The 21,632-nt window shown below is 44.8% G+C and overlaps 1 protein-coding gene across 2 annotated transcripts in view; it reads left to right on the top strand.

Moving 5' to 3' along the window:
* LOC132392005 (up-regulator of cell proliferation-like) overlaps window positions 1–21,632 on the top strand; it is a 41,408-nt gene that overhangs the window by 3,829 nt on the left and 15,947 nt on the right. For both annotated transcript variants that reach the window (XM_059965895.1, XM_059965894.1), the window contains one exon: window positions 6,320–6,422. The gene's annotated coding sequence lies outside the window, so the exon portion shown is untranslated. The remainder of the gene's footprint in view (window positions 1–6,319; window positions 6,423–21,632) is intronic.

Raw genomic sequence — 21,632 nt, 5'->3', positions numbered from 1 at the left:
TCCCTTCACAGAAACCACGCTGACTTTGACTCATTTTATCATGAGTCTACAAGTACCCCGAAACTTCATCCTTAATAGTAGACTCCAATACTTTCCCAACCACTGAGGTTAGGCTAACTGGTCTATAATTTCCTTTCTTTCGCCTTCCTCCCTTCTCAAAGAGTGGAGTGACATTTGCAAATTTCCAGTCCTCCGGGGCCATGCCAGAATCCAGTGATTCTCGAAAGATCATGACCAATGCATCCGTTATTTCTTCAGCAACCTCTCTCAGAACGCTGGTCCAGATGACTTTCACTTTTGAAATAGCAATGGCACTCACTCCTGCTCCCTGACACCCAAGACTACAAGACCATAAGATGTAGGAGCAGAGTTTGGCCATTTGGCCCATCGAGACTGTTTCGCCATTCAATCACGGCTGATCCCTTTCTCCCCAGGACCTATCCTGGTTGGTTACACTCACAGTTGTTTGCACTAAATTCCATCTGTCATTTTTCCAGTTGATGCAGACCCCTCTGCTAACCATGATAGGCTTTTCGCTGTCCACGACATCCCCAGTCGTGGTGTCATCTGCAAAGTTGCTGATCCAGTTAACCACCTTATCATCCAGCTGATTGATACAGACGACAAACAATGATGGACCCAGCACTGATCCCTGCTGTAAACCACTGGTCACAGGCCTCCAGTCAGAGAGGTAACCATCCACTACCACTCTCTGGCTTCTCCCACAAAGCCAATGTCCAATCCAATTTACTACCTCATCCTAAATGCCGAGCAATTGAACCTTTCTGACCAGCCTCATATGCAAGACGTTGTCCAAGGCCTTACTAAAGTCCATGTAGATAACAACCACTGTCTTGTCTTCACCCATTTTCCTGGTAACTTCCTTAAAAACTCTATAAGATTGTTTAGACATGACCTACCACACACAAAGCCATGCTGACTCTCCCTAATCTTTCCATGTCTATCCAAATACTTGGATATCCGGTCCCTTAGAGTATAACTATGTCGACTCAGGCCTAGGGGGCCAGCGTCGGGCATCCCTTAGAATACCTTCCAATAACTTTCCCACAACTGATGTCAGACTCACCGGACTTTCATTTCCTGGTTTCTGTTTCGAGCCTTGTTGAAACAGCAGAACAACAATGGCCATCCTCCAGTCCTCTGGTGCCTCTCCTGTCGCTAAGGATGATTTAAATATCTCTGTTAGGGCCCCTGCGATGTCTGCACTTGCCTCCTGCAGGTTCCAAGAGAACACCTTGTCAGTCCATGGAGATTTATCCACCCCAATTTGCCTCAAGTTAGCAAACCCCTCTTGCTCGGTAATCTGTATCGGGTCCATGAACTCGACACTGCTTTGTTTCACTTCTATAGACTCTGTGTCCTTCTCCTGAGTAAACACAAACCCCTCCTGCTCGGTAATCTGTATCGGGTCCATGAACTCAACACTGCTTTGTTTCACTTTGATAGACTCTGTGTCCTTCTCCTGAGTAAACACAGGTGCCTAAATTCCATTTCAGTTCTCCCCTATCTCTTCTGGCTCCACGTCTGGATCACCATTCTGATCTTCCAGAAGACCAATTTTGTCCCTTGCAATCCTTTTGCACTTAACGTATCTGCAGAATTTCCTACGATTCTCCTTCACTTTGTCTGCTAGAGCAACCTCACGCCTTCTTTAGTTTCCTGATTTCTTACTTCAGTGTTCTTTTGCATTTGTTGTATTCCATAAGCACCTCATTAGTTCCTACCTGCCTATACCTGCTGGGCACCTCCTCTTTTTCTCAACCAGGGCCTCAATATCTCTTGAAAACTTGAAAGTGGCGTCCCGCTTTGCAAGTACACCTTTGCCGGAAAACAGCCTGTCCCAATCCACACTTGCCAGATCCTCTCTGATACCATCAAAATTGGCCTTTCTCCAGTTTATAATCTCAACGTACAGACCAGACCTATCCTTGAAACTCATGGCATTGTGGTCACTGAATGCAAAGTGTTACCCTGCACAGACTTCTGTCACCTGCCCTGTCTCATTCCCTCATAGCAGATCCAGTATCGCATGATCCATCGTTGGGACTTGTATGAAGTAAACTTTCCTGAACACATTTGACAAATTCTATCCCATCCAGTCCTTTCACAGTATTGGATTCACAAACAACATGTGGAAAGTTAAAATCACATTCTATAACAAACTTGTGTTTCAGGCAACAGTCTGTGATCTCTCTACAAGTTTGTTCCTCTAAATCCCAAGGACTGTTGGGAGTCTGTAATATAGTCCAATTAATGTGCTCATAGCTTTCTTATTTCTCAGTTCCACCCCTAACACCTCACTAGACAAGTTCTCCAGTCTGTCCTGATGGAGCAGTGCTGTGACATTTTCCCTGACTAGTGATGCCACATCTCCTCCTGTAATTCCTCCTGCTCTGTCACGTCTAAACAACGGAACCCCAGAATATTGAGCTGCCAGTCCTGCCCCTCCTGCCACCCAGTCTTACTAACGGCTACAAGGTGATGATCCATACGCTAAGTTCATCCACCTTTCCTACGATGCTTCTTGCATTGAAATATCAGCAGCTCAGCACCATGCTCAACCTTTTGATTCCTGACTTTGTCTGACGTCTTACCAACATCTATCTCCTCAACCTCTCCACTAACTGTTCTGGCACTCTGATTCCCATCCCGCTGTAACTCTAGTTTAAGCCCCACTGTGCAGCGTTAACAAACCTTCCCACTCGGATATTAGTCCCACTCTAGTTTAGGTGCAAACTGTCCCTTCTGTGTGGGTCCAACCTTCCTTGGAAGAGATCCCGATGTTTCAAAAAGCTTACACCCTCCCTCCTACACCAACTCCTTAGCAACATGTTAAACTGTATAATCTTCCTACTCCGGCCTCACTGGCACGTGGCACAGGCAGCAATCCTGACATCACAACCCTGCATGTCCTGCTCTTTAACTTAGCACCCAACTCCCTGAACCCTAACCCTATGCAGAACCTCGTCACTTGTCCTGTCCATGTCATCGGTACCTACAAGGATCACGACTTCTGGCTGTCCACCCTCCCACTTCAGAATGCTGAAGACCTGATCCCAGATGACCCAGACCCTGGCACCCGGGAGGTACATTAGCATCTGGGAATATACCTCCCAGATAACAGATCCTCCTTTCTGTTCCCCTAACTAATGAGTCCCCTATCACCACAGTGTGCCTCTTCTCCCCTCTTCCCTCCTGAGTCACAGATGCAGTCTCAGTGCCAGAGACACAACCACTCTGACTTTCCTCTTTTGGTTATCCCCACCCCAACCACCGCCCACACTGATAGTATCCAAAGTGATATACCTGTTGAGGGGGATTGCCACAGGGGTATTCTGCACTAGCTCCTTAACCCCTTTCCCCTTCCTGACTGTCACTCAGTTTCCTGTGTCCTGCACCTTGGGTGTAACCACCTGTCTATAAGTCCAATCTATCCCACCCCACCCCCCCCCAGCCTCCTGAATAATCCAGAGTTCACCCAGTTCCAGCTCCAACTCCTTAACGCAGAGTGTCAGAAGCTGCAGCTGGAAGCACTTCTCACAGTTGTCGTTGTCAGGGACACTGGAGATCTCCCTGCGTTCCCACATCCCACAAGAGGAGCATTCAGCTACCCTGCCAGTTATCTCTGCTGTCCTCAGTGAGCAGATATAAAGAGGGAAAGGGTGAAAACAACTTTTCTGGATCTTTCTTTTCTCTGCTTTCCCTGTCTGAAGCCTCAGGACCCCCCACTCTAACTCTGCCCACTCCAATGATGGCCGCTCTGCTTGCCCCGCCTTCCTTTAATTTGCTCTTGCTGATCAATCCCAAACGCCGATTGCTCGCTGGTCAGAGCTCAGTTTTGCTGCGGTGATCTGCCGCTGCCTATCTCTACTTGGACAGTGGACCCGAGTGAAATCCCCTCCTCGCAAACTTCTGATGTTCGATTGGTCGGTGGTCAGAGCTCAGTCTGAGTGCGTCTGTAGATCACAGACTCCGACAAGACCCCAGCTTCCTTTAAAAAAGAGTGAAGAGGCATGAGCAAGAAGAATTTAAACTGTTATGCAGACAGACTGGGAGAAGTTGCCCTCTGGCACTGTGTGATGTGGGGATTGGGGGGTGGGGGGAGTGGGGGCCGGTTCAGCTCTCTGTTCCGTGAGGTTTACTCATCTTCACACTGACCTGAGGCTGTGACCTGCAACTAACGGGCTTCTGTGGACTCACCTTCAGCAACTTAATTTCTGAATGCTGTCTGCTTACTTTTGATTGGTTTTTTTTTCCTCTCAGGTCTTTGACATTCTTCTTTTGTTTGATGGACTCTTTGGGTGTTTGTTCTGTCACTGCCTGTAAGGACATAAATCTCAAGGTTGTATAAAGTCCCACCACCACTGGCTGTTCACCCTCCCTGGTCAGGACGTCCTACAGACATCGGAAACGTCCCTGCCCCTGGCACCAGGGAGGCAACAGCTTTATAGAGACAGGAGAGACTGCAGATACTGGAATGTGGAGAGACAACAAACTGCTGGAGGATCTGAACAAGTCAGGCTGTATCTGTGTGGGGGGGAGAGGGTGGGGATCGATTGTCGACGTTTTGGGTTTTGACACTGACAATTCCTTTCCCTCACAGATACTGCTTGACCTGCTGAGTTCCTACAGCAGCTTGTGTGTTATACCATTTCAGAGGCTTGTCTACACCCAGTGGAAAGCCCCTCTACACCCCTTACAGCCGAGTCCCCTGTCACGACAGCTGTGTCTGTCTTTTGCCTCCCCAGCTGTGGTCACACAAACGTTCCTGTTGCTACTTTCCCCTGGTTTCCACCTTTTGCAGCAGGAACATTCCACTGGATGGAGTTCTCCTGTCATGGACACCCTTGCACTGGGCCCCCTCTTCCTCCTGGACAGAGAACATGCACCTCACATTCACTGAGTGTATTGAATGCTCGAAGCCGTCACTAAGGAAGAAATAGCAAAACATTTAGAAAGGAGTGGTTCCATTAGACAGACACAACATGCATTCAGAAAGGGCAGGTCCTGTTTGACAAACTTACTGGAGTTCTTTGAGGACATAATGAGTGCAGTGGATAGAGAGGAACAGGTGGATGTACTATACCTGGATTTCCAGAAGGCGTTCAATGAGGTGCCGTACAAGAGACTTATAAATAAGATACGGATGCATGGAATCGGAGGAAGTGTATTGGCATGGATAGTGGATTGGTTAACCAATAGAAGGCAGAGAGTTGGTATAAATGGGTGTTGGTGAGTGGGGTGTTGCAGAGTTTGGTGCTGGTCCTGCACCTGTTCACCATTTACATTGATGATTTGGAAGAGGGGACTGAGTGTAGAGTAGCAAAATTTGCTGATGACACTAAACTGAGTGGAAAAGCAAATTGTACAGAGGATATGGGAGTCTGCAGAGGGACAGAGATGGGTTAAATGAGTGGGCCAAGGTCTGGCAGATGGAATACAACGTTGGTAAATGGGAGATCATCGACTTTGGAAGGAATAAGATTGCAGCATGCTGTTGTGCAGAGGGACACGGGACTGCTTGTGCATGAATCATGAAAAGTTGGCTTGCAGGTACAACAGGTTATTAAGAAGGCAAACGGAATGTTAGCCTTCATTTGCTAGAGGGATTGAATTCAAGAGCAGGGAGGTCATGCTGCACCTATACAGGGTACTGGTGAGGACACACCTGGAGTACTGTGTGCAGTTTTGGTCTCCTTACTTCAGGAAGGATATATTGGCTTCAGAGGCACTGCACAGGAGGTTGATTCCGGGGATGAAGGGGTTAACCTATGAGGAGAGATTGAGTCTCCTGGGACTATACTCTCTAGAATTCAGAAGAATGAGAGGGGATCTTATAGAAACATACAAAATTTTGAAAGGGATAGTTAAGATAGAAGTAGGAAAGTTGTTTCCATTGGTAGGTGAGACTAGAACTAGGGGACATTGCCTCAAGATTCAGGGGAGACGATTTAGGACAACGATGAGGAGAAACTGTTTTCCCAGACAGTGGTGAATCTGTGGAATTCTCTGTCCAGGGAAGCAGTTGAGGCTTCTTCACAATGTTTAAGGTACAGTTAGATAGATTTTTCCATAGTAGGAGAATTAAGGGTTCTGGGAAAAAGACAGGTAGATGGAGCTGAGTTTATGGACGGATCAGCCATGATCTTATTGAATGGCGGGGCAGGCTCGATGGGCCGGATGGCCTACTCCTGCTCCTATTTCTTATGTTCTTACTTTCTTATTACACCAACAAGATTCTTCGTTGATAAACACTGCCTGTTAGAATGTAACATCCCTGCCTTTGTCTTCATTTCAGTGAACAACCCACCCTTGCTGCTCACCAATCAGCTGTTTCCACTGACACACATCACTTCCTGAATGGTGACATCACCTCCAGCTCTTCCAATGGTCTCGACAAGGTAGGTGGGCTCTAAATATGCAATGGTCTGTCCCACTGCTCTCCCCCAGGTCCTCCTCATTCACCTCTGCTGCCTTCTTAATTCCCCAAATCTGCACAGCATCATATTGTTATAGAACCTCCAGACCAACTCGTCCATCCCGAACAAGATTCTCATCTAAGCCGGTCCTATTTCCCTGCATTTTGCCCGGAGATCCACAGGTTCCTGGTTATTTTATTTATTTATTTTGATGTACATCGAGGAAGAGGCTCTCCCAGCCCTCTGAACCGTGTCAGCCGGGGAACAGCCGACAACTCCCCAATTTATCCTTAACCTAATCATAAAACAATTTACAATGACCAATTTACCTACCCAGTATGGCTTTGGGCCGTGGGAGGGAATGGGGCCATCTGGAGGACACCCACATATTCTACGGGAAGGATGTACAGAGAATACTGACAGAACGGTGACAGAACGTCATCGCACAGTCCCCTTTGTTACCATGGCACCCAGTAAGGTGTCAGCAGTTACAGGGAGAAGGTAGGAGAATGGGGTTCAGAGGGAATAATAAAACAGCATGTTGGAATTGCAGAACAGACATGATGGGCTGAATGGCCTAATTCTGCTCTTATGTCATCTGGTCTTATGTATAAATAATGAACAACAGTCCCAGCACCAATCCTTCTGATATATCACTCATCACAGATCTCCAGTCTAAGAAACACCTCCCTCTGGTTTCTCTCCTCACCCTCTGCTTCTTCCCATCGAGCCAGATATGAATTAGTTCACTTACCTCCTTTGGATCTCTGAAGACCTCACCTTCTAGACTAGCCCTGTATGCATCTCAATCTTTCCATCAGGACAGTCAATATAACATAGAAATACAATCGTGTCAGCATGAGTTAATCAGTCTGATGGCCTGGTGGACGAAGCTGTTGGTCCTGGGGTACCGTTTCCCAGATGGTAGCAGCTGGAACAGTTTGTGGTTGGGGTTACTGGTGTGTGCTGACACCATCAGACCTTAAGACGGAGGAATAGAATTAACCCATCAGGCCCATCGAGACTGCTCAACCATTCTGTCATGGCTGATTTATTAACCCTATCAGCCCCATTCTCCTGCTTTCTCCCTGTAACTTTTGATGCCCCAACTAATCAAGGAACTACCAACCTCCGCTTTGCAATGAATTCCACTGATTCACCACCATCGAGCTGAAGAAATTCCTCCTCATTTCTATTCCGAGTACACTAGTTCTAGACTCCCCCACTATAAGAAAATCCTCTCCACATAAACCCCTTTCAATATTCATAGGTTTCAATGAGATTCCCCCCCTCCCCACCCCGATTCTTCTGAACTCCAGCAAGTGAAGGCTAAGGACCATCAAACACTCCTCATGCATTAATGCTTTCTTTCCTGGATACATTCTTGACCCTTTGCACCTAGGTTTTTGAATTTTCCCCCAAGTTAGAAAATAGTCCATGCCTTTATTCCATCTACTAACATGTATGACCATAAACTTCCCTAAGCTATATTCCATCTTTCACCTCTTTGCCTGTGTTTCTAACCTACTTAAATTCTTCTGCAGACTCCCTGCCTCCTTGACACTATCTGCACCTCCACCTATCTTCATATCATCTGCAAACTTGGCCACAAACCCATCAATTCCATCATCCAAATCATTGACATATAACGCAAGAAGAAGTGGTCCCAAAACCACCCCTGCAAACACCACTAGTCACCGGCAGACAACCAGAAAAAGCCCCCTTTATTTCCACTCTTTGCCTCCTGCCAATCAGCCAATCTTCTATCCATGCTAGTAAATCTCATGTAATACCTGGGCTTCTATCTTGTTAAGCAGCCTCATGTGTGGCACTTTGTCAAAGGCCTTCTGAAAATTCAAGTAAACAACATCCACCGACTCTTCTTTGTCTATCCTGCCTGTTATCTCCTCATAGAATTCCAAAAGATTTGTGGGGAAAGATCTTCCCTTGAGGAATCTATGCTGACTACGGCCCATTTTATCATGTGCCTTCAAGTATCCCAAAAGCACACCCTTAACAATCGACTGCAACCTCTTCACAATCACTGAGGTCAGACTAACTGGCCTATAATTTCAATTTTTCTGCCTCTCTGCATTCTTGGAGAATGGAGTAACATTTGCAGTTTTCCATTCGTCTGGAAGCATGCCAGAATCAAATAATTCTTGGCAGATCACTACTCATTCCCCACAATCTCTTCAACCATGTCTTTCAGAACCTTGGGGGTGTACACAATCCCTCCTCCTTGAGAAAACCATTGACCCAACCCGAGACATCCCTGATCCTGGCACCAGGGAGGCAACATGGCATCCGAGTGTCTCTATCGCGCCCACACAATCTGGTCTCTGTTCCTCTGATTATGGAATCTCCCATCACCACTGCAGTTCTCTTCTCCTCTCTGCTCTTCTGAGCCACAGCACCAGACTCAATGCCAGAGACCTGGTCAGTGTGACTCCCCTCTCAACAGTGTCCAAAGTGGGTACTTGAGGTTACGGCCATTGGGCAATACAGAAAAGTATTGATATTACACCAAGTGGGTCCTGACTAGAGTCTTACAAAGGCTCAGCATAGTCTCCTTGCTTTTATATTTTATTCCCCTTGAAATAAATGCTAACATTTCACTTGCCTTCTTTACCACAGACTCAACCTGTAAAGTAACCTTCTGGGAGTTTTGCGCGAGGACTCCTAAGTCCCTCTGCACCTCTGATGTTTGAACCTTCTCCCCATTTGGATAATAGTCATCAACTGTTGTTCCTTTTACCAAAATGCATTATCATACATTTCCCAACACTGTTTTCCATCTGCCACTTTTTGCCCGTTCTTCCAATTTGTCAGAGCCCTGCTACAAACGCATTGCTTCCTCAGCACGACCTACCCCTCCACCTATCTTTGTATCATCCATAAACTTTGCCATAAAGCCATCAATTCCATTATTTAAACCATTGTCAAACAAAGTGAAAAGTAGTGGTCCCAATACTGACCCCTGAGGAACACCACTAGTCACTGGCAGCCAACCAGAAAGGCCCCTTTTATTCCCACTTGCTCCCTCGTACCTGTCAGCCATTCCTCTATCCATGCCAGTATCTTTGCTGTAACACCATAATATTTAATCTTGTTAAGAATCAAATGCCTTCTGAAAATCCAATTAAATAACATCCAATGCTTTTCCTTTGCCCGCCATGCTTGTTACTTGCTCAAAGAATTCTAACAGATTTATCGGGCAAGATTTGCCATCACAGAAACTATAGAACCATAGAACATTACAGCACAGAAACAGGCCCTTTGGCTCTTCTTGGCTGTGCCGAACCATTTTTCTGCCGAGTCCCACTGACCTGCACCTGGACCATATCCCTCCATACACCTCTCATCCATGTATCTGTCCAAGTTTTTCTTAAATGTTAAAAGTGATCCTGCATTCACCACTTCAACTGTCAGCTCGTTCCACACTCCCACTACTCTCTGCGTGAAGAAGCCCCCCCTAATGTTTCCTTTAAACTTTTTCCTTTTCACCCTTAACCCATGTCCTCTGGTTTTTTTCTCCCCTAGCCTCAGAGTAAAAAGCCTGCTTGCATTAACTCTAATTATACTCATCATAATTTTATACACCTCTATCGAATCTCCCCTCATTCTCCTATGCTCCAGGGAATAAAGTCCTAACCTATTCAACCTTTCTCTGTAACTCAGTTTCTCAAGTCCCGGCAACATCATTGTAAACCTTCTCTGCACTCTTTCAACCTTATTAATATCCTTCCTGTAATTAGGTGACCAAAATTGCACACAATACTGCAAATTCGGTCTCACCAATGTCTTATACAACCTCACCATTACATTCCAACTCTTATACTCAATATTTTGATTTATAAAGGCCAATGTGCCAAAAGCTCTATTTCCAACCCTATCTACCTGTGACGCCACTTTGAGGGAATTATGTATCTGTACTCCCAGATCCCTCTGTTCTACTGCACTCTTCAGTGCCCTACCATTTACCTTGTATGTTCTACCTTGGTTTGTCCTTCCAAAGTGGAATACCTCACACTTGTCCGCATTAAACTCCATCTGCCATTTGTCAGCCCATTTTTCCAGCTGGTCCAAATCCCTCTGCTAGCTTTGAAAACCATCCTCACTGTCCACTACACCTCCAATCTTTGTATCATCAGCAAAATCAGTGCCAGAGATCCGGCTGCCACAGCTTGTCCCAGGTAAGTCATCCCCCCCCAACAGTATCCAAATCAGTATACTTGTTGTTGAGTGGAATGGCCACAGGGGAACACTGCTCTAATAGCCCTTTCCCCTTCCCTCACCTGACGGTAACCCAATTACCTGTGCCCTGCTCCTTTGGCGTAGCTGCCACCCTGAAACTACTATCTATAAACTCCTCATCCTCCCGAATAATCCGGAGGTCATCCAGCTCCTGCTCCAGTTCCCTAACGCAGTTTGTTAGGATCTGCAGCAGGATGCACTTCTTGCAGGTGTCGTTGTCAGGAACACTGGAGGTCTCCCTGCCTTCCCACATCCTGCAAGAGGAGCATTCCAACATCCTGCCTGACATTCTCTCTAAACTCACTAGTTAAAAAAGAAATTGAAAGAGTAAAAAACAACAACAAAAACTTACCGGAACCTACCCTCACCTCTGCCTGTTCACGCCAAAGCCTGTTGAACCAAAGCCGTCCCACTCTGACTCAGTCCACTCCCACGATGGCCACTTCGCTAAACGAAACTTCTTTTATAGTGCCATGCTGACTTTGACTTATTTTATCATTAGTCTCCAAGTATCCCAAAACCTCGCCCCTAATAACAGACTCCAACACTTTCCCAACCATGGAGGTTAGGCTAACTGGCCTATAATTTCCTTTCTTTTGTCCTCCTCCCTTCTTAAAGAGTGGAGTGACATTTGCAATCTTCCACTCCTCTGGGACCATGCCAGAATCAAGTGATTCTTGAAAGATCATGACCAATGCATCAGTTTCTCTTCAGCAACCTCTCTCAGGACTGTGGGATGTCGTCCATCTGGTCTTATCCACCTTAAGACCTTTCAGTTTGCCTAGCACTTATTCCTTTGTAATAGCAATGACACTCACTCCTGCTCCCTGACACTCACAGATCTCTGGCACACTGCTAGTGTCTTCCACAGTGAAAGCAGATGCAAAGTACCCATTAGGTTCATCTGCCATTTCTTTGTCCCCCATTACTACCTCACCAGCATCATTTTCCAGTGGTCCAATATCAACTCTCAACTCCCTTTTACTCTTTACGTAACTAAAAAAAACTTTTAGTATCCTGTTTTATATTATTGGCTTGTTTGCTCTCATATTTCATCTTTCTCTTTCTTGTGTCTTTCCAGTTGCCTTTTGTGGGGTTTTAGAAGTTTTCCATCATTCAACTTTTCACTCACTTTTGCTACCTTATATGCCTTTTCCTTGACTTTTATGCAGTCCTCAACTTCCTTTGTCAGTCACAGATGCCTATCCCTGCCATTTGAGAACTTCTTCATTTGTGGGATATATCTATCCTGCACCTTGTGAACTATTCCTAAAATCTTCAGGCACCTCTGCTCTGCCGTCATCCCCACCAGTATTCTCCTCCAATCCACCTGGGCAAGCTCCTCTCTCATGGCTCTGTAATTCCCTTTATTCCATTGTGATACTGATACACATGACTTCTGCTTCTCCCTCTCAAATTACAGTATGAATTCAATCATATTACGGTCACTGCTTCCTAAGGATTCCTTTACATTAAGCTCCCTAATAAGATCCAGGTTATTACACAACATCCAATCTAAGATAACCTTTTCCCGAGTAGGCTCAAGCAAAAGCTGCTCTAAAATACCATCGCAAATTCCCTCTCTTGTGATCAGACACCAACATGATTTTCCCAATCCCCTTGCATCTTGAAGTCCTCCATTACAATTGTGCCATTACCCTTATTACATGCCTTTTCCAGATCCCTTTGCAATCTCAACCTCACATCTTGGCTACTGTTTGGAAGCCTATGTATGATTCCCATAACTTTTTTTTTACCCTTGCAGTTTCTTCGATCCACCCACAAAGACTGAACATTCTCTGACCCTGTCACCTCTTTCAAAAGATGTAATTCCATCTCTTACCAACAGAGCCACACCAACACCTATGTCTTCCTGCTTGTCCTTTCAATACAAAGTATATCCGTTGATGTTAAGCCCACCTATTGACTCAGTGATGCCCAAAACATCATTCCGATCAATCTCTAACTGTACCATGGGTTTGTCCACCTTATTCCGAATACTACGTGCATTTAAATATATCACCTCCAGTCCTGCATTCTTCTCCCTTTTGAATTTTGCCTCTGTGGTACAATTTAACCCTTTGCTCTGTCTGCATTTGTACTCAGTCATTGGCTTGTCCTTCCTTACATTCAGGTTACACCCATCATCTGCTTGTAAACCCACTGGCTCATCCTCAGCTCTATAAACTGGTTCCCATCCCCCTGCCATATTAGTTTAAACCACTCCCAACATCTCTAGTGAATCTGCCCGGAAGAATATTGGTCCCCCTCAGATTCAAGTGCAACCCGATCCTTTTGCACAGATCACACCTGCCCCAGAAGAGGTCCCAATTATCCAGAAATCTGAATCCCTGTCCTCTGCTCCACCGGAAGGGGGAAGGGGTTAAGAAGCCCGTGGCAATTCCCCTCAACAACAGGTATATCACTTTGGATATTGCTGGGTTGGGGAGGGGTGACCTAACAGAGGAAAGTCACAGTGGTTGGGTCTCTGGCTCTGTGACTCTGAAGGGAAGTGATGGGGGGAGAAGTGTCATGTTGTGGTGATAAGAGATTCATTATTTCAGGGAACAGAATGAAGGTTCTGTGGGCGAGAACAAGATTCTCAGCTGGTATGTTGCCTCCTGGGTGCCAGGGTCCAGGATATCTTGGATCGAGACCTCAGTAATCTGAACTGGAAGGGTGAACAGCCAGAGGTTGTGGTCCATGTAGATGACATGGGTAGGATGAGTGATGAGGTTCTGCAGAGGAATTTCAGGGAGTTAGGTACTAAGTTAAATGGCAGAACCTCCAGGGTTGTGACCCAGGGTTGCTTCCTGTGCCACGTGCTAGTGAGACCTGAACTAGGAATATCATACAGTTTAACATGTGGCTAAGGAGTTGGTGTAGGAGGGAGGGCACAAGATTTCTGTATCATTGGGCTCTCCTCCAGGGAAGGTGAGACGTGTACAGAAGAGACGGTTGCCACCTGAACTGGAGGAGGACCAGGGTGGGAAGGTTTGTTAATACTGCACAATAAACTAGAGTTACAGGAGGATGGGAAACAAAGTGCCAGAACAGTTAGTGGAGAGGTCATGGAGACAGATGTTTCAGCCTCAGACAAAGTCAGGAATCATAACGTTGATTAGGGTGTGACTAATGCCCTGAGCTGCATATCCATCAATGCAAGAATTATCGGAGGAAAGGCGGATCAGCCATGATGTAATGGTGGATCAGGCTCAATGAGCCAAATCGTCTGATTCTTCTCCTATATCTTATAGTCTTATTGTCTTAGAATTCCTTCCAATAACCTTCCCACTACTGATGACCGGCTCACCAGCCTATAATTTCCTGGTTTACTTTTAGAGCCTTTATTAAACAGCAGATCAACATTAGCTATCCTCCAATCCTCCGGTACCTCACCTGTCACTGAGGATGATTTAAATGTCTCTGCTACGACCCCGGCAATTTCTGCCCTTGCATCTCTCAGGGTCCAAGGGATCAGCTTCTCAGACACCGGGGGTTTATACACCCTGATTTGCCTCAAGACAGCAAACACCTCCTCCTGTGTAATCAGTATTGGGTGCATTACCCTTGCTACTGCTTTGTCTCGTTTCTATCGACTCCGTGTCTGTCTCCTGAGTAAATACAGATGAAAACATCCATTTAAGATCTCCCCATCTCTTTTCACTGCATGAGTAGATCACCATTCTGATCTTCCAGACGACCAGTTTTGTCCCTTGCAACCCTTTTGCTCTTAACATATCTGTAGAATACCATAGGACCTTCCTTCATCTTGACTGTAAGGGAACCTCGTACTTCTTTTAGCCCTGATTTTCTTCTCAAGTGTTCTCTTGCGTTTCATTTTCTCCATAAATACCTCATTTGTTCCTACCTGCCTATACATGCTACGCACCTCTCTTTTTTTAACCAGGGCCTCAGTATCTTTTGAAAACCAAGGCTCCCTGAATCTGTTATCTCTACATTTTATTCTGACAGTCACACACAAACTTTGATCTCTGGAAATTTCACCTTTGAAGGCCTCCCACTTACCAAGCACACCTTTGGCAGAAAACAGCCTGTCCCAATCCACACTTCCCAGATCATTGTCGACACCATCAAAATCGACCTTTCTCCAATTTAGAATCTCATCCCGAAACCAGATCTAACTTTTTCCATATTTACTTTGAACTAAAGACACTGTGATCACTAAACGTCAAGTGTTCCCCAACACAAAGTAATGTCACCTGCCCTGTCTCATTCCCTAATAGCAGATCCAGTATCGCACTCTCTTGTTGGGACTTCTACGTACTTATTACGAAAGCTTTCCAGAACACATTTGACAAACTCTATAATATCTACTCCTTTTACAGTACGGGAGTCCCAATGAATACGTGGAGAGTTAAAATCACCTACTATATCAATCTTACTTTTTTTTCAACAGTCTGTGATGTCACGATAATTTTTTCCTCTAATTCCTTCAGACTGGTGGGTGGTCTATAATATAGCCCCACTAACGTGGTCGTATGTTTCTTAATTCTCAGTTCCATCATAACGCTTCACTGGGGAGTTTTCCAGTCTGTCCTGACTAAGCACTGCCATGACATTTTCCTTGACTAGTAATGCCCCCTTCCTTTAATCCCTCCCACTCTGTTCTGTATAAACCAACAGAACACCTGAATATTAGACCATAAGATCATAAGTCAGGAGCAGAATTAGGCCATTTGGCCCATCGAGTCTGCTCCGCCATTCAATCACAGCTCATCCTTTTATTTTCTCCTCCTCAACCCCAGTTCCCGGCCTTCTCCCGATAACCTTTGATGCTATCTCCAAACAAGAACCTATCAATCTCTGCCTTAAATACACCCAACAACCTGGCCTCCACAGTTGCATGTGGCAACAAATTCCACAAATTCACCACCCTTTGGCTAAAGAAATTTCTCCGCATCTGTTTTAAAAGGGCGCCCCTCTATCCTGAGGCTGTGCCTTCTTGTCATAGACTCTCCCACAATGGGAAACATGGAAACATCCTTTCCACATCTATTCTGTCTCGGCCTTTCAACATTCAAAAGGTTTTAATGAGATCCCCCCTTCATCCTTCTGAATTCCAGTGATTACAGACCCAGAGCCATCAAACATTCTTCGTATGATAACCCTTTCATTCCTGGAATCATCCTTGTGAACCTCCTCTGGACCCTCCCCAATGCCTAAGATGAGGGGCCCAAAACTGTTCACAATACTCAAGGTGAGGCCTCACCAGTGCCTTATGAAGCCTCAGCATCACATCCCAGCTCTTGTATTCTAGACCTCATGCAATGAATGCTAACAATGATTGCATTTGCCTTCCTCATCACCGACTCAACCTGCAAGTTAACCTTCAGGGTGTTCTGCACAAGGACTCCCAGTCCCTCTGCATCTCAGATTCCTGGATTTTCTCCCTGTTAGAAAATAGACCTCGCATTTATTTCTACTACCAAAGTCATGACCATGCATTTTCCAACATTGTATTTCATTTGCCATTTTCTTGCTCATTCTTCTCATCTGTCTAAGTCCTTCTGCATCCTACCTGTTTCCTCGACACTACCTGTCCCTCCATCAATCTTTGTACCATCTGAAAACTTGGCAACTAAGCCATCTATTCCATCATCTAAATCATTCTTTACAACATAAAAAGAAGTGATCCCAATAGCGACCCCTGCGGAACACCACTAGTCACTGGCAGCCAACCAGAAAAGGATCCTTTTATTCCCACTCACTGCTTCCTACCAATCAGCCAATGCTCTAACCACATTAGTAACGTTCCTGTAATACCATGGGCTCTCAACTTGGTAAGCAGCCTCACGTGTGGTACCTTGTCAAAGATCTTCTGAAAGTCCAAATACACAACATCCACTGCATCCCCTTTATCTATCCTAATTGTAATCTCCTCAAAGAACTCCAACAGGTTCGTCTGGCAGGATTTTCCCTGAAGGAAACCATGCTGACTTTATATTACCTTGTCCTGTGTCACCAAGTACTCCATCACCTCATCCTTAACAGTTGACTCTAACATCTTCCCAACCATTGAGGTCAGGCTAACAGGTCTATAATTTTCTTTCTGCTGCCTTCCTCCTTTCTTAAAGAATGGAGTAACATTTTCAGTTTTCCAGTCCTCTGGCACCATGCCAGAGTACAATGATTTTTGAAAACACAAAATGCTGGCAGAACTCAGCAGGCCAGACAGCATCTATGGGAGGAGGTAGTGACGACGTTTCGGGCCGAAACCCTTCATCAGGAGGGTTCCTCCTGATTTCTCCTCCTCTGACTCCTGATGAAGGATTTCGGTCTGAAACGTCGTCACTACCTCCTCCCATAGATGCTGTCTGGCCTGCTGAGTTCTGCCAGCATTTTGTGATTTTATTTATTTCCAGCATCTGCAGATTCACTCGTGTTGCCAATTATTTTTGAAAGATCATTTCTAATGCAACTACAATCTCTAACGCTACCTCTTTCAGAACCCTAGGGTGCAATTTCTCTGGTCTGGGTGACTTATGTACTTTTAGGTCTTTCAGCTTTTTGAGCACCTTCTCTCTTGTAACAGTAACTGCACTCACTTCCTTCACACACTACAACATCAGGACTACTGCTGGTGTCTCCCACAGTGAAGACTGATGCCAAATACTCATTTAGTTCATCAGCCCTCTCCTTGACCCCCGTTATTATTTCTGCTGCTTCATTTTCAAGCAGTCCTATATCCACTATCATTTCTCTTTTATTTTTAACATACTCAAAAAAGCTTTCACTATCCACTTTGAAATTATTTGCGAGCTTGCTTTCATATTTCATCATTCCCTTCTTATCATTCTTCTCGTTGCTCTCTGTAGGTGTTTAAAAAGTTCCCAATCCTTTAGCTTGCCACTAATTTTTGCTTTGTTGTATGCCCTCTCTTTTGTTTTTACAATAGTTTTGACTTCCTTTGTTAGCCACAGTTATGCTACTTTACCATTTGAGTAAATCTTCATTTTTGCAATACACATGTCCTGCACTTTCCTCATTTTGCCCAGAAACGCACACCCTTGCTGCTCTGTCATCCCTGCCAGCAGCTCCTTCCAGTTTACTTCAGCCAACTCCTCTCTCATACCACTGTAATTCTCCTGATGTGACAGACTCAACAACACACATTTCTCTCTCCACAGATGCTGCCTGACTTGCTGAGTATTTCAACGATTCTCTGATTAGAACCCAGTGAAAAAATGTGCAGAATCGTCATTACATTCCCTCGAGTGAAAGTGTATCATACATTTAATAAGGATAACATGCCCCTAAACTATCTAAGTCTCTCTGCAGACTCTCCATTTCCTCAACACTACCTGCTCCTCCACCTATCTTTGTATCATTGGCAAATTTAGCCACAAATCCATTAATCCCATAATCCAAATCATTGACATACATTGTAAAAAGCAGCGGTCCCAACACCGACCCCTGTGGAACTCCGCTGGTAACCAGCAGCCAGTCAGAATAGGATCCCTTTATTCCCACTCTCTGTTTTCTGCCAATCAGCCAATGCTCCACCCATGCTAGTAACTTCCCTGTAATTCCATGGGCTCTTATCTTGCTAAGCAGCCTCATGTGCGGCACCTTGTCAAAGGCTTTCTGAAAATCCAAGTACACCACATCTACTACATTTCCTTGTTTACGCTGCTTGTAATTTCCTCAAAGAATTGAAGTAGATTGTCAGGTAGGATTTCCCTTTCAGGAAACCATGCTGGCTTTGGCCTATCTTGTCATGTGCCTCCAGGTACTCTGTAATCTCATCCCTGACAATCGAATCGAACAACTTCCCAACGATTGATGTCAGGCAAACAGGTCTATAGTTTCCTCTGCTGCCTCCCACTTTTCTTAAATAGCAGAGTAACATTTGCAATTTTCTAGTCATCCAGTACAATGTCAGAATCTGTCGATTCTTGACAGATCATTGTTAATGCCTCTGCAATCTCTTCAGCTACTTCCTTCAGAATCTGAGGGTGCATTCCATCAGGTCCAGGAGATTTATCCACCCTCAGACCATTAAGTTTCCTGAGCACCTTCTCAGTTGTAATTTTAACTGCACAAACTTCACTTCCCTGACACTCTGGAATGTCCGGTATACTGCAGATGTCTTCCACTGTGAAGACTGATGCAAAATACACATTCAGTTCCTCTGCCATCTCTGCATCTCTCATTACAATATCTCCAGCGTCATTTTCTATTGGTCTACACTCAACTCACTTTTACTCTTTATATGCTTAAAAAAGCTTTTAGTATCTTCTTTGATATTAATCGCCACCTTCCTCTCATAATTCATCCTTTCCCTCCTAATGGCTTTCTTAGTTTCCTTCTGCAAGTTTTTAAAATTTCCTCAATCCTCTATCTTCCCACTAGCTCTGGCTTCCTTGTATGCCCTCTCTTTTGCTTTTACTTTTGCTTTTGGTATGCTGGCCTTTATAAATTAGAGCATTGAGTATAGGAGTTGGGATGTAATGTTAAAATTGTACAAGGCATTGGTAAGGCCAAATTTGGAGTATTGTGTACAGTTCTGGTCACCAAATTATAGGAAAGATGTCAACAGAGAGAGTACAAAGGAGATCTACGAGAATGTTACCTGGGTTTCAGCACCTAAGTTACAGAGAAAGGTTGAACAAGTTAGGTCTTTATTCCTTGGAGAGTAGAAGATTGAGGGGGGACTTGATAGAGGTATTTAAAATTATTAGGGGGATAGATAGAGTTGATGTAGATAGGCTCTTTCCATTGAGAGTAGGGAACATTCAAACAAAAGGACATAAGTTGAGAGTTAAGGGGCAAAAGTTTAGGAGTAACACGAGGGGGAACTTCTTTACTCAGAGAGTGGTAGCTGTGTGGAACGAGCTTCCAGTGGAAGTGGTAGAGGCAGGTTCGATTTTGTCATTTAAAAAAAAAATTGGGTAGGTATACGGACAGGAAAGGAATGGAGAGTAGTGCGGGTAGGTGAGAGTAAGCGTACAACACGGACTAGAAGGGCCGAGATGGCCTGTTTCTGTGCTGTAATTGTTATATGTTTATATGGTTACTTTGGCTCTGACTTCACTTGACAGCCATGGTAGCATTCTTCTTTCCTTTGAAAATTTCTTCCTATTTGGAATATATCAGTCTTGCACTTCTCTCATTTTTTGCAGAAACTCCGGCCATTACTGCTCTGCTGTTCTTCCTGCTAATGTCCCTCTCCTGTCAACTTGCTCCAGTTCCCCTCTCATGCCATTGTAATTGCTTGTATTCCACTGAAATACCGACTCATTAGATTTTAGTTTCTCTTTCTCTAATTTCAAAGTGAATGGGATCATCACTTTTCCCTAAGCGTCCCTTAACCTTAAGCTCTCTTATCACCTCCAGATCATTGTACAACACCCTGTCCAGCACAGCTGATCCCCCGGTGGGCTCAACAACAATCTTTTCTAAAAATCCATCCCTTACACATTCCACAAATTCTCTCTTGAGGTCCAGTACGGACCTGGTTTTCCCAATCCACTTTCATGTTAAAATCCCCAACGATTATCATGACATTGCCTTTCTGACACGCCTTTTCTATCTCCTGCTGTAATTTGTAATCCACATCCTGGCTGCTGTTTGGAGGCCTATATACAACTGTCATTAGGGTCCTTTTGACAAGCAAGTTAATGCAGTAGTAAAAGCCAGTTTTTTTCAGCTTTGTACTTTTGCCAAAATCAAGTAGTTTCTCTCTTTAAGGGTCTCGAGAAAGTTATCCATGCCCTTATATCCTCCCACTTGGACTACTCCAACTCCCGGTATACTGGGATTAGTCAGTGGTCACTGTCCCACCCGAAATTGGTCCAGAATGCCGCAGCCAGGCTCCTGACAGGTGCCCGGAAGAGGGACCATGTTACTCCTATCCTGGCCTCTCTCCACTGACTACCAGTACAGTTTAGAATTTATTTTTAGGTTCTCCTGTTTGTTTATGAAGCCCTGAATGGACTGGCCCCCTCCTATATCGCAGACCTTCTAACCCCTTATTCTACTTCCAGGTCCCTCAGGTCGGCTGACTTGGGGCTCCTGGCTGTCCCATGATCTAAATTTAAGCTCAGGGGTGGCCACGCCTTTGCTGTTGCAGCCCCGAGACTGTGGAACAGCATTCCCCTCCCTATCAGATCTGCCCCTTCCATCGACTCTTTTAAATCCAGGCTCAAAACTTACCTTTATTCATTAGCGTTTGAATCTTCCAAATCAGGTTGATTTGTGGCTAGTGCCTAGGCTCGTGTGTTGTTTATTTTGTGCCTATAAGCTGAGTGCCTTGTTGTTTATATCTGGGTTTCTTGTATTTGTGATTTTAGCCACCTGTTATGGTTTGTAAAGCACTTTGGTCAACATGGGTTGTTTTTAAATGTGCATTATAAATAAATTTGACTTGACTTGACTTTTACCCTTGCCATTTCTTAACTCAACCCGTAGAGACTCTACACCTTCTAATCCTATGTCATGTCTTTCTAATGATTTAATATTTTTCTTATACACAGAGCCACAGCACTCCCTCTGCCTACTGAACTATCTCTCTGATACACCGTATATCCTTGGACGTTCAGCTCCCAATGGCAGCCGTCCTTCAGCCCAGTTTCAGAGATGGCCACAACATCATACTTGCCAATCTGTAGCTCAATTTTAAGATTTTAAGATTTCCATTTTATTTCTTATGCTGCGTGCATTCAAATATAACACTCTCAGTCTAGAATTTGTTGCTTTTGGTTTAAATCATCCCACTGGCTGTGATTAAGCCTCATCTTCTGCCTGTTCTTCCTATCATCTCTGTTGCACACTGTCTTTGATTTATTTCTGTTTTCCCCTCCTCAGTCCTATCACTCTGGTTCCCATCCCCCTGCTAAATTCATTTAAACCCTCCCTAACAGCTCTATTAAACCTGCCTGCTCAGATATTGGACCCCTTTGGGTTCAGGTG

The sequence above is a fragment of the Hypanus sabinus genome, chromosome 3 (assembly GCF_030144855.1).
Source record: "Hypanus sabinus isolate sHypSab1 chromosome 3, sHypSab1.hap1, whole genome shotgun sequence".
NCBI classification, from domain to species: domain Eukaryota; kingdom Metazoa; phylum Chordata; class Chondrichthyes; order Myliobatiformes; family Dasyatidae; genus Hypanus; species Hypanus sabinus.
The sequence above is the reverse complement of the archived record's forward strand: the minus strand, read 5'-3'. Positions and strand labels throughout refer to the sequence as shown.